The 13,088-nt window shown below is 40.3% G+C and overlaps 1 protein-coding gene and 1 long non-coding RNA gene across 4 annotated transcripts in view; one reads left to right on the top strand and one right to left on the bottom strand.

Moving 5' to 3' along the window:
• LOC138067826 (uncharacterized) overlaps positions 1-13,088 on the bottom strand; it is a 103,925-nt gene that overhangs the window by 58,274 nt on the left and 32,563 nt on the right. The gene's annotated exons all lie outside the window — the stretch shown is intronic.
• The window catches only part of ZCCHC24 (zinc finger CCHC-type containing 24), a 123,234-nt gene that overhangs the window by 79,994 nt on the left and 30,152 nt on the right, over positions 1-13,088 (top strand). The window lies entirely within an intron of this gene.

Here is a 13,088-nt window from a genome sequence, read left to right as displayed (position 1 = left end):
ACTGTTTATCTGCTAAGCAAAGGCTGTCAGTTATACCGGTTTGTAAAGGTTGGGGAGCTGGTGCTACTGTGGTCAGGAGTCTTGTTCAAAGCAACTAAATTCACATTAATAGCTGTTTTAAACAAGTCTGTATCCAAATGTGAAAGAGCTACCACGCTGAATTGAACCAACATCTCACTATGGGTTGATGGCTAGGTTGCTCTTGCTTTCAGATTGCAGGAGGGTGTCTCTAAGGGTTAGTCGTGCAGGTCCTGACATCCTACTTCTCCAGAGCACTAAGTACAAGGTGTTCATTTTCAAGGTGCTATATTTACCTATACTAGCTTATTTCACTGAGATTACAGAAATGTGTAGAAAGGCAGGACTTTGCCAGTTTATTTCTATTTTCAGAGTAGTGGAGATTTTTTTTCTTTTATCTTTCTCTTTGGATTCATACAGAAAACTTTTTCATGAACTCCAGACACTGTGACTGCACATTAAAATACCATCCAACTAGTACAAACAAAATTGAAAAAAATGATAATATAATATATGCAAATCTGCTGTAAACTGCAGCCATCAACCATAATCACAAAAGTTGACAAGTTCAGGCTTAAAAGACAAACAAAGAGACCGCTCAGGCAGGCTGAGCAATTGAATGCTTTAAAATGTCACCTGCAAGCTTGTTAAAGGCATGCTGTTGAGTGTGTCTGAGATAGGCATCTGAAATTGCTTGGATCTTATTCCTCCAATTTCAGTTAAATGCAATGTGTATTTTGCATACAATTTTACACTTATTTTCTTTTAAAAGAGCTGAGGATGAATCATCAAGGGAGTATGCTTGAGGAAGTCCTGCAGGATCTAGGCACTGAGCCATTTTGTGGCTACTAGTTAAAAATATATATATATATGTATATATATATATATATATATATATATATATATATATATCCCAGATACAGCCTGTAGTTAAGCAGTAATACTAGGGAAAGTTTTTCCCTTTTTCTGCCAGAGGTTGTTGATCCCAAATGTCTACAGAATTGATTAGGCTGATACTGGAAGGGCAGAAGCAGGTGGGAGCAAGGGGAGGGTTAAGATAATGCAGTAGCAACTTAAACAGCACGGTGCACACTTAATCTTTTAATATTTATGAAAGAGTTAGTTAATTGTATGGCTTAAGTTCAAACCAGTCTACTATTTCCCTACATGAACATCTTGGACAGCTTCTTGTCCGGCTGACAGATATTCATAAAAGTATGGATAAAAATAAAATTTTCTGAACGAATGCTTTGCCTGTGGCAAGAGATATGTCTTACAAGAGTTAAGGGAGTCTGCTTGGCTAACTAGAGCAGTCCCAGAACAGCCTGGACGCAAGCCAAGACACAAATGAAACCACTGTAATGGCACTGATGGATGACCTTGTTCTGGCAACAAAGAGAGAACACATCCATTCTCTTCATCCTGCACCTCTTTAGCATTTGACATTATTGGCCATGAAATACAGCTGTTGCACCAAGAAGAGGTGGCAGACAATCAGAATAATGTGTTAAAATGGCTTCAGTCTTTTTGAATTGGAATAGCACCTCCAATAGTTGTCCCCCTTCCCCGGCTCATTTTTGAGGTGTCCCACAAGAATGACTTTTTCCTCGGATCTATTACAATATCTGCATGCAATCACTCGGTAAGGTGGTTGCATTTAAATGCCAGCAATATATTTGTGAGACATACAGCTCTGGCTAGTTTTTCCTGCCTACAACCATATCACTGCCACTTAGGGAGTCCATGTTCAGTGGGGTGAGTTGAATTCATGGATGAAAAACAGCTGCCTGAAGCTGAACTAGAGCAAGAGCTGATGCTGGCAACCAGAGAAGAGAGTTTTTGGAAATGTTTTAAGATTAGTGCAATCTCAAGATTGGACGCATTTAGTCACTCTTAGGAACGTTATGGTATTTGTTCCTGAGACTAACTTGTAATTATCGAGCAATGGTTTTCTTCCCTTCAACTACTGCAGTTAAGTCCCTCTTTGCAGCAAGTGATCTAGCCTTACTTTTTCACGCTGTCCTCACCTCTCTGCTGGAGCGCAACGCTGTATACAATACCTACACCATTTAGGAAGCTACAGGTGTTCAAGAATAGCACGTCCTTAGCAATTCAAAAGTGTCAGCTTGTGCTCTATAGATTTCCACAGAACAGAAGTTCAGAATGGATCCCGTGCCAAGATCCTAAAGATACTTTCACTGAGTGGATGGGAGATCCTGAACACCTTGGAGTATTTAGTTACAAATTGCTCATCTTCAAGTTTCTCCATGAACTGGGCCATATTACCTAAAGGTACCTACAGTTCCCTGATGAAGATGACCAGGAATTTCACTAGTATTTGTCCCTAGGGGGCCAGAACTTTTTTAATGAGGGAGTCTTAATTTAAGGAATAAGTGTGCTCAGGAGTGAAGGATTGCCACAAACCTCACTGAGTGCAAGGTTTGCACATTTTGAGCTTGTCTACCTGTAAAGACATATATTACAGTATACTTAAAAATGAAAAAGCCTGTCAAAACGAAGATTTCTGCTGCACTAAAAAAGAGTAGTAGAGATTGCTGAATGACATGTTATCAGGTACTGCATGAAAGTCCATAGGTCTCTCCTATGGAAAAGGAAAGACCATCCCCCATACTGGGGATCCTGGGACAAACTTTATAAGATAGATGAAGTGCATATTTTCTTGCTAGTTTTGAACCACTGTGACTTGCAGTACCCTTCAGCTCCTGCTGTGTCTTTACATGTATTTTTAATATGTTTAATATGAGTTAACGTTAAATTGTTATTGCCAATCTCTGTTTTTTCTCAAAAGTTTTTTTTCCCAAAACCTCTTTTTCCATAGCTCAGTAAACACTGTTCTTTTTCAATCAAGTCACAGAAAAATGATAACAACTCTGATGTTGTAAGAGAGGCAAAAAGGCAAGTTTTCAAATCCTCAGCAAGTTGCTATTATTATAAACAAAACTATCACCTACACTCATTTTAGGGCTGAAAATCAGAAGAACCCAAAGCCAATGTGTGCAATATTTTCCTTTCTACTACAGTTTCTACACTCAGCTGGGATTGCCTGCTCAGTGTTCAATAGTACTGATAAATCATTAATTGAAAAAAGTTTACTGATGCAATTTTGTGCTTAGAAATAGTTTACAAGTTGTATGCAATCAGATTTCTATGACTTTTTTCAGTAATTGCTGCAGTTTGTGTCTACAATAGATTTTAATAAGTGGGCCTGTAAGTTGCCTTTCCTGCAACTACGTACAGTACAACCCTACATATCCCCACTAACAACAGATCACATAGACTATACAGTTATACTTCAGCTTCATGGGGCGGAGTTATGACTAACCACCGTGCCCCACAGAGAGAAGCCTGTTTATTGCAATGTGACTAAAATGGGCTAGCAGTCAGGGTGGGGTAAAGCAGGACAGTGCAGAGAGGGGAGAGGTGTAATTGGAAAGAAAGCTTCATTTGTAGATGACATACTGCTTTTTCTGTGGAGAGGACTGACTTAAGAGAGATTTGACCCATTTTTTATATTTATTTTGAAATTTTTAACCATTAAAAACATTGATCCTAAAAAGAGGATGAAAGGGGAAGAGAATGAATGAAAGTCATAGCAGGAAAGAAAAAATATATATGAGAGTAGAGAGCCCTGATAATTAACTACTAATATTTGCTAAGTGCAGAGAAGCTGGTGGTCCTCAGATGGTCACCTCATTTACTCTCCTATTTTCTAGAAGTGAACTGATTTTAGACAGCTTATCAAGAAGGACACACATGTAAGCAAGGCTGAAAGTAATGACTATATTGCTCACGTTGTTTCCATGAAGGGGAGACAGGGTCACTAAAGTCAAATTTCCCTTTTGAACTAGTCAGCATCTTGGACAGCTGTTTCTCCCTCAGATATACACATAGGCTTTTGTTCTTTCATTTAATTGACCCAAATTTCCCACCGTCTACAATTTGAAGTGCACATTTTGTGCTTATCTACTCACATTTGATCTACAGTACAAGGTTTCAGAATATTCCCTTCAAAATCAGATATTGCACACTGCAATTTCTGCTAAGAAAGGGAAAAAAAGGAGTTGAGGAATAACACGTTATACATTACACGCAAGAAAACAGTGTTTGGATTACTGCTTCTGTAGTCAGGTAGCAAAACGTGCTGTGATTTAGGGCCTCGGTTTAGACAGTACCACCTGAATAACCTGTGTATAAATCTAGTTTAACTAGCAATTTGGGCCCAGTTTGTATTTTGACACGTGTTTACGTAACTAAACTTGGCTTACGGAAAGAGACTGTGCAAACAGGGCAAACGCTGCAAAGTGGAGTTCATCTTCTTGCTGGCCAAACTGGTAACAGGTCCTTTCCTCCTATTATACACCTTACCATGCTACTACCTGATTAGTCCAGGAATTTGGAGAAAGGCTTTGAAAGTCAGTGGGCCTTGGGTGCTTAATTCCTTTAGCACATTCTACCTTGACATCAATACAAGATTCTGCTCGGCTGGCTCCAGTTAAGGGAATGAACATAATCCTTTGGTTGTGGGGATATTAATCTATATGAATGGCCTAAAGATAGCTACTACATTCACATGACTGAAACACTCTGTTCTAGGGGTTTTATTTTTATTATAAACAGGTTTGTGAACAGTTAGTCTCTACTTCTGTTCAGAAACAATTTCTCCATCCTCTATTTGTATGCCCTTTTAATGGCAAGGTCCACCTCTTTCCTTTTGTCTTTCCTATTCATTAGTGCAAATACTGAAATGACCTACTCGGAGCTCATAGGATCACCAAACCTTCTTCATCCACCCTGCAGTCCTGATCCGAGACAGGAATTAACAGCTGTTACTGTGCACAGCACAGACACTGAAGCCTGAAATCCAGGCAGTCTTCATTGCTGCTTTTCTAGGGAGAAGTTTTGAACTGTGCTTTGAAAAGCCCTTCTGCCAGGCAGGAGCTTCAGGTGCAATTTGACTTTTGTTTTTGCTAATCCATAACGCCGGTCAGCAGAGGAGACATTACTTTTTCCTCATGGTTAATCACTTATGGTAGAATCCACTTTTAGCTAATTGTTTAGAAAGAGGTGAATGCAAATCCTAAGCTGGCCCCACATGCTTCAGCAGGCTATTGCTAGCTTGCAGTCAAAAACAATTTCTTCTGCAAGCTTACAAACCTGACTTTGCTGTAACAGGGCTGCCCTAAGTTTTAGGCGCAGTTCTCCTTACCCTGTGCATCTGTGACTAACGAGGTCTCAGAACAGTTCCCAGTCAATACAAACAGGGGTACTATTCCCCAGAGAAGCACCCTATGCAAAAAGCTACGACATTAGGTACAGGCAGCCTGCTCAAGCCTTTAGCTGGGGCAGACCACCCAGCTTTTATGACAACGCTCGAATCTGTCACGGCCCACCCCTGCCACCTGACCAGACTCTACGCCTGCGTTACGAGCCGCGTGTCTGCCTGGGGTGTACCTGCGCGATACGGCTGGAGGTTAACAGTGCTGCTGCTCACAGCAGGGGCGTCTCTCCGCTCCCTCCTGTGCAAGGGGTGTATATCCACTAACGTGGCAGGACGCGCAGTCTAGACAGACTGCAAGCTATCCCAGCGCCAAACGTCTGTGAATATCGAACAACATCAGCGCTCCTAATCTTGTGTCCTGTGTGCTACACCTTGCACGCTCAGCCCAGCAATGTCTAGCCCTGCTGAGCCTTGGAGCTCAGCACCCTCCCCGCAGAACAGCGCTGCCCAGACAGTGGCTGTGCAGCCCACTGGGGCCAGAATTTTAAAACCTGAACTGAGTCTTTTAAATATCTGCCCTTGATTAAAGAGGCCCGATTAAACACAGATCCACCTACACACAATGATGGCTGCAAAGAGTTACAGCTTTTCTACAAACGGGCATGAAATGTATTTGCTGTGGAGTTAGAAGTGATCAGTTCTTTGCAGGCACCATGAAACAATGCAGTTCAGTTTAAAACTGGAAATCAAACAAAGGCAGAAAAGATTGTTGCAGCTGTTCTCCTGCCCTGGAATTTATCGTGCATCTCTCTTCTTTTTTGGAACGCTTATTTCACAGCGCCTTCAAAAATATATTGCCATCAGAACCTTCTTGCCACGTACCACTTCAAGATGGTTATTCACCACTGCCCGTTTCCCAAGTAAAACGCTGCATTTCTAAAACACTTTGCACAGTCATTGACTCCAAGTTACATGCTCACTTTCTCGGTCCAACCTATGAGGTAATCAGCTAATCTTGATTTCCTGTGTATGAAGCGATGAAATGCATAAGAGAACTGAAAGATAGTCCTTATGTGGTTATAGTCTTCAGGTAAAGCTTTTCATTCCTTTTTTTTAAAACACCTCTGGTTTGACAAATTTAGTCACAATAGAACTCCCTCAACTGGCACTTAACTCAGGGTGTAATAGATAAAGTATTTGGGGGACAATCCTGACTTAGAGACTCAATTATTTATTGAAAGCTTTCGATATGGTCTTTTGTATTTCCCCACTGCTATTTACAGGAAACATTTATATGTTTTAAGCTGCATAAATTTAATGTATAAGATCAATGTGTTTAATAACAAGGATAAAGCCTGAGCAAGACAACACAAAGACATGCATAGTAAGAAATGAGCTCCATCCAATCCCAGTTCACACACATGCTCTAATATGCTGTATAGGCTATGATCTAATGATCACAAACTTGTAAAGAGAGCTACTAGACTGTTTTGCTGTGTTTAATGGCCCTGGGATGTTTTTAAATATCTCTAGTAAAGAAAAAACTGATGCATATATAACCAGTGGTAGTAAATAAAAAAATTCTGATGGCTGTTCTTAATGCTTTTCAGAAGTTTCAATGTGCTCAAACTTACTATACCCATGTGATAGAGAACCGTTAATTTTTTTCTCATTTCACAATTCAGAAGCTGAAGCACAGAAAAAGCAACTAAATTGTTACTAAACTGAAGCACAGAAGGAGTAAGCTACATACAAAGGCTTTGCAAATGCTATCTTCACTTTAAACCACTGGACCCCCCCCATCCTCTTTTTTGACTAGAATATTTTAATATTTAATATTTTAAGAACAGAATACACTGATAAATCAGTGAAAGAGAAGGACATACTGCTCGTTTTTGGAGAAGCTGCTGAGAGAGCACAGATCTGCACTTCTGACCGATGCACGTATCTACCTCTATGCAGGTTAATTTGATATAAACACTCCACTTCCTTACTGTGCTGTGTATTACAGTGATTATGTGAATCTACATATTTTTTTCTTACATCTCTTCTTCATAACACACTTCTGTGTTTCTATTTTAATCCACTCAAGCCAGTCTTTCTATTGACTTCACTACAGATCACATCTGTAGTCCTTAAATTCCCTGTCCATACTCTCCGAAGAGCTCTCCTTACTCATTCTTTCTACATTGCTAAACAGAAAAAGAAACATCTATTCTATTGTTGTGTATCCAGTGTGGGACACAGGACAGGCAGGGCGGGAAGGAATTTTCAATGACTTTTGTCTGGCTTTGAGAACATGTTTTCAGTTATGCTGTTTAAAACCAAGTCCCGAGTGATGGTTTAGCAATAAGGCAGTTTGTATGTGTTTATTGTGAATGCGTTGAGAAATGAAGACACTTTGGATTCCCTTGCTGCTGCTGCATGTGCAAACAACCAGGTGAAGGAGGAGGCCTCTCCAGTTTAATATTCTGTTTTCATGTGCAGAATGATGACCTTAAGATGGGTAGTCCCTGAAATGATTAGTTGCACCATATTTCCCTGAAGGCATCCTGGCCACCCAAAGGTGAAAAAGCTCTCTGTGTTGCCCACAGGCCAGTCTGGCAGCTGTAGCACGTTGTCATCCAACCAAAGCTCTCCACATAACCATCTGAAGAGATTAACAGCAACACAGTTGACGCACATTTCTTCCTTTTATTTTCAAGAAGGACCTCGAATTCTTTAGAATACAATTCCTCCTTCTGAGATGGCTTGGCTATGTGAACCTTTAATAAGGGTGTGATCTGAGGCATAATCCTACTATCTCTGAATCTTCTCTGTCAATTTTCATTTGTTCTCCAAATTTAATATAGAAACTATTTAACTAAAGCTTGACTGATGATCTTTCTAACAATAACATTATATCAAACTGAACTGAACTGAACATTATATGAAACTGTAACATTCACCATGTTAAGGAAAAATCTCTATATTTGCTAAGTAAATTGAATATATATCAAGTTAAATAAAAATAACTCATACTCTTCCTCCATTTCAGGGTTGGAATGCATGAAAGTTAAATGCTTAATGAATACATTCTTATTTCTCCATATCCTTTTCTTATTACTGCCATTAAAAGTCTTAGATTTATAATAATTATGCATTATAATAAAACTGCTTCAGCTTCCCAAAACCGATTCAAATCCCATTGTGATTAACACAGCCTGGCATTAGGTAGCTATTAGAAGTTTTCATGAAGGTCTTTTCATGAAGACCCTAGATACTGAGCATACCTCAGCATTTTTAGACAAAAGCTTCCTTACTGCGAAGAGTTAGCAAAGTGCAAGGCACAGACTAGTACTGTTCTCCATCCCAAAGGTAGCTGCATTTCCATACCAGTAGATATACCCTTTTAGCTTGCTGAGTGCTTTGGAATGGAGTTGGGTGCAAAATAGCCAAGTGTATGTTTTTAATGGCCTGCAAATTTCACCTAACTTTTCACTAAAACACAGCCACCTCTGCAGGGAGGTATGATAATGCTTTGACACAGCATCATTAGAGGACAAGCTAGAAGAGAAAGATAAGAATGTCTGAAATTATTAAGCCTTCCCAGGTCTCCGCTGTAGAAGCCTTCATAACACTAATACTTCAGGATTAACCATCCCTGCGCGCAGCTCTGTGCAGTTTGATTTCTAAGTGGGCATAGTGCTCACGCTCAACTTGTAGATAATCTGGTACCTCACTAGTACCTTTGACAGAAGTCAAAGCTGTCCCTATCTACTGCAGGGACCTCATATGTTGCTAGACACTGGACTGGAGATACAAGTCTTTGTTATTAGAATTACTAGCTATATTCATATATAAAAAAAGCATGAAGATAAATGCATTTCTTGTAGGTTTAATTTTGCAAGAGCATACCCAGGTAAATGGCAGAGCTCTATGATTATTGAAGATGGGACTCCCTTAGAAGAAAGGCAATTTGTTGCTAGTCAGCTGTCCTAAAAAATAAACCTGAATTTGCCCTGTGACCCCAGCTGAAGACATGGTCAATGCAAGGCAGCCCTCTGTCTCCGATTCAGTCTAACCTCAAGACAAATGGCAGCTCCAATGGAATTCAAAGTTTGACAGAAGAACTTTTTCTTCTCCCTTGAGGGATTTTTCCTCAGGCCCTTTCCTCGTCTCCTGGCTAACTGAATGCTCTCATTGTTCCCATCAACTTGACAAATACCAGGGTTACAGAATAACGATGACATTTCTGCTGTGGTATTAGGGTTGAGAAAGGGGATTATTCTGACCAGAGCTGGCTGGGAGACAGTGCAGAAAGGGAAACTGCATGATGAGATTATTTGTGCTATGACAAGGAGGCCCTTGAAGGCCTTGGAGAAAACCAAACACAAGACCTGTGTGTGGGGAGACGTGCACACGCACACTCACACACGCAGGCAGTGCCTGAGGCCAAGTTTCTCACTTCATGGCACACCTGTCAGTTTGACAGCTTCCTTCTGAGCCATTTTTATTATGTCCAAGCATATAAAGAAACAGCTGCACTTGTGATCAAGGACCCAAGGAGCCCGCAGTGCTGGCTTAGCTAGGGAGACCGGAAACGAGCTGGCTTCTTCTTTTGTTTTGTTTTTAAAATCAAGGGTTTGTGTTGAGTCTGTGAAGGATAATGAGCCTCTCACTAGACACACACTGAACTGCACATCCCACTGAAACATACAGAGCAGATAAAATTAACTGGTCCTTGGAAAGACTGACAAATCAAGGGACTAGAAAACGTTAGCTCCTGTGCCAACTGCCACACAAGAGTCTGAAGTCAGTGGCTTAACAAAACAGCGCAGCCTTTATGATACTCCTCAGTTTGGGAAAAAACATCCCTGAGAGTCAGAGACCTTATAGTAAAGACAGGCAGGATGCACTCATTTGTATTCATCCTGTATTTTTATCATTCCATATTGATTTTTTTTTTGAATCAGTAATGCTGCTGAAATACTCCCATGTAACAGAGGGGAGCATCTTAATCTGAAAAACAAAATCAAGGACTCCTGATAAGGCATTCTCAGTGGTTTGGAATTTTTTTTTTTTTTTGCCCTTCCAAGATCAATGCAAATTCACTCCTATTCTCCCTCTGAAGCCAGAGCAGGCATGAATCTACCCTTAGAGTGGCCTCTCTCTATGGAAAGAGTATCAGAGTGAAATAAGAAAGGGAGAAAAGTAGCAAAAAGGATAAAGGACTGTGTGCCTCTCTTCTACCTGCGTTTTCATCCAGCCTCACCAACTGTCTTCTCCTGTAGCAAACACTACAGCAAATATTTCATACCAGATGTCTCTTGCACAATATCCCTTCAGAAGTGAATAGTTTCTTGGACTTTAGCAAACAATAAAAAGACAGACAGAATCCAGTACAGATGTTTTGCAATGTCCTGTTCACTGTTTCTGTGTCAGGAACAGTGCCTTTGACTTTAGAAAAGTTGAAGATGGCCTTAGTCACAAGCTTTTTCCGTGAAAGCACTCATCATAACACAAAGCCTTGTCATGTCTTCCATGCCCTACAGTTCCTTGGTGGATCCTCTGCTCTCATAATGTTTCTATTATAATGTGTATTCGTCCTTTCTATTTTTTAATAATGAGCTTTTCACTTTACCTGCCTGTGGCTATTAGAACTATCAGAAATATGTAAATCTGCTAGGACAAAAGTGGAATCGATATTCTGAACAAGGTGAAGCAGCACCTTAGGAAAAAAATGCTCCTAGAAAATGTACAGTAGCTGAACATTGCAGCTATCCCTCATATGTAGTTTTTGGTGCAACATGTTCTTCATTAGTAAAAGTGATATCTACTGAGGTTTTGGTTTGTTTGAATAAATGGCATTTTCTTGCTAGAAGCTAAGTTGAGATTTGCTTCTGAACCTTGCAGCCTATGAGATAGTTCCGTGAAAACTGTAGCTGTCAAATTCTGGAGTGCGCAGGAACTACAGCCCAGTTGCTTCTTTCAGGGTTGGGATATTCTTAGAACATGGTATCACTTCAATTTGATACAAAACATGACAATGAAAGCATTTGCTCTGATCAGTTACCTTTCCTTTCACCTTCTGCTAATCTCTGTTGGCTAAAGGCACTGCTGAACTACAGCAGTGAATCTGATGGAGGAGCAGGGAAATAGATCAGGAATAATGTAGAACCACACCAGATCTGTAGTCACTTCTAAACACATCACTCAGACCATGGTTAGGAAACAACCAACCATAGCAATATCAATGCTAATTAGATTTATTCCCCCACACTAAGGCAGCCTGAATCAGTCAAGCAAACTACAAAATACGAAGGAGCACCTATGAGTCTGGGGGCTATGCACAAGCCAAATGTTTGATTTTGAACCTGAATTGTTCAATGAGTACTGGGGCAAAGATCCCAGTTCTCATTCTTATCAACACTATCTCCTTTAAATAAGGGGGGTGAGAAGAACACACTGCAGTTAGTGTGCAACATGCATGGCCTGATTCAACCTATGACCTTTCTGTTTCACAAGAAGTTCCAGGTGGCTGTCCTCCTGGTCTGTTTTGTGACATTTATTCTCTGACTTCACAGGTTAGAGGAATAAAACAATTAGTAGTAAATAGTCAGTTCAACTCTAACTTTTGGAAAGCATCTATATCACTGAGAAAGCCGTTATAAATTTCATTTCATATCTTTTCTATGCATCAATCTTCTCCTAGATGCCACTTCTCACCTATCACTCTAGCCAGAACTCTGATGTGAGAAGTCCTCTTCACCTAACACTTTGACTGCTGCACTCTCACTCTTCAGATGTCCTATTAGCCTTCTCACTCCATTCCCACTGAGTGCAATCAGCCCTGCCTTGCCTTCAAGGATCTGCATATTTCGGCATGTGACCAAATAAGATATTATGTAGGAAACAGATTTGTCCTTTTTATAAGATTTACTAAGTGTTCAGAGTTCTTATAACAATACAAACCTCAACTGAGATAGTCAACTGTGACAGCCACAGAATCATTACTGAACTTCAGCAGCTGCCAGTCATGTCTGGTAGCCTGATACAAATGATCCTTCAGATGATTCAAGCTAGCTTCGCACATGGTAAGAAGAAGAAAAAAAAGCAATGATGAAACATGGTAGAAAAATGCAAATGCAATTGCAAGAACAGAATGGAATGGGAAGGAAGGCAAGGATGGAAGAGACTAGAGATGCACAGTCATACTATATTGTCAGAAACTTCACACCAAAGGATGACATCCTCTGGGTCATATTCAACTGTGTATAAAATGAAGTTGCAGATAACTTCTATAGAGGTGAACACACCTAAGTTTTCACTGCAGACAAAGTTTTGCTGTGGTCTTTTGTTTAGTATTGTGAGCCTTTTCTGTTGCATTTCAATTATTAAGATGATAAAAACCTGCTCTTTTGTAACAGAGGGACTCAGCCTACAGTGGAAGAAAACTCCTCTAGCAAGGAGTTCCTTTCAGGTGCCTGCATATGCACCGAAGTTCAAAGCAAATGAGCAAGCAATGCCAGTGAGGAGCTCTCAAGTGATGTCACACACATTAACTAGGCCAGGCAGCTGGGATCTGGGGACTCCAGGTAGACAGAACATACACATGGCCGCTGTGGGCAGAAGGGGTAGATTTCTGAGACTTTCCTCTATGCATCATGATCATGTGTATCAGAATATTTTCAGAGGAAGTATTTGCCTGAGACCAAGGCAAAAAAGTCTCTTTTGCATTATTAAACATAATAAACATTTATGCAGTGTAGATAGCAGCAGCTGAAGTAATGTTTCGTGTTTGGGCTATGCATAGCATGTATTTTTCCAGGCTCAAAAAGAATGCTGTAAT

Source organism: Struthio camelus, chromosome 7, assembly GCF_040807025.1.
Source record: "Struthio camelus isolate bStrCam1 chromosome 7, bStrCam1.hap1, whole genome shotgun sequence".
Taxonomy (NCBI): domain Eukaryota; kingdom Metazoa; phylum Chordata; class Aves; order Struthioniformes; family Struthionidae; genus Struthio; species Struthio camelus.
The sequence above is the reverse complement of the archived record's forward strand: the minus strand, read 5'-3'. Positions and strand labels throughout refer to the sequence as shown.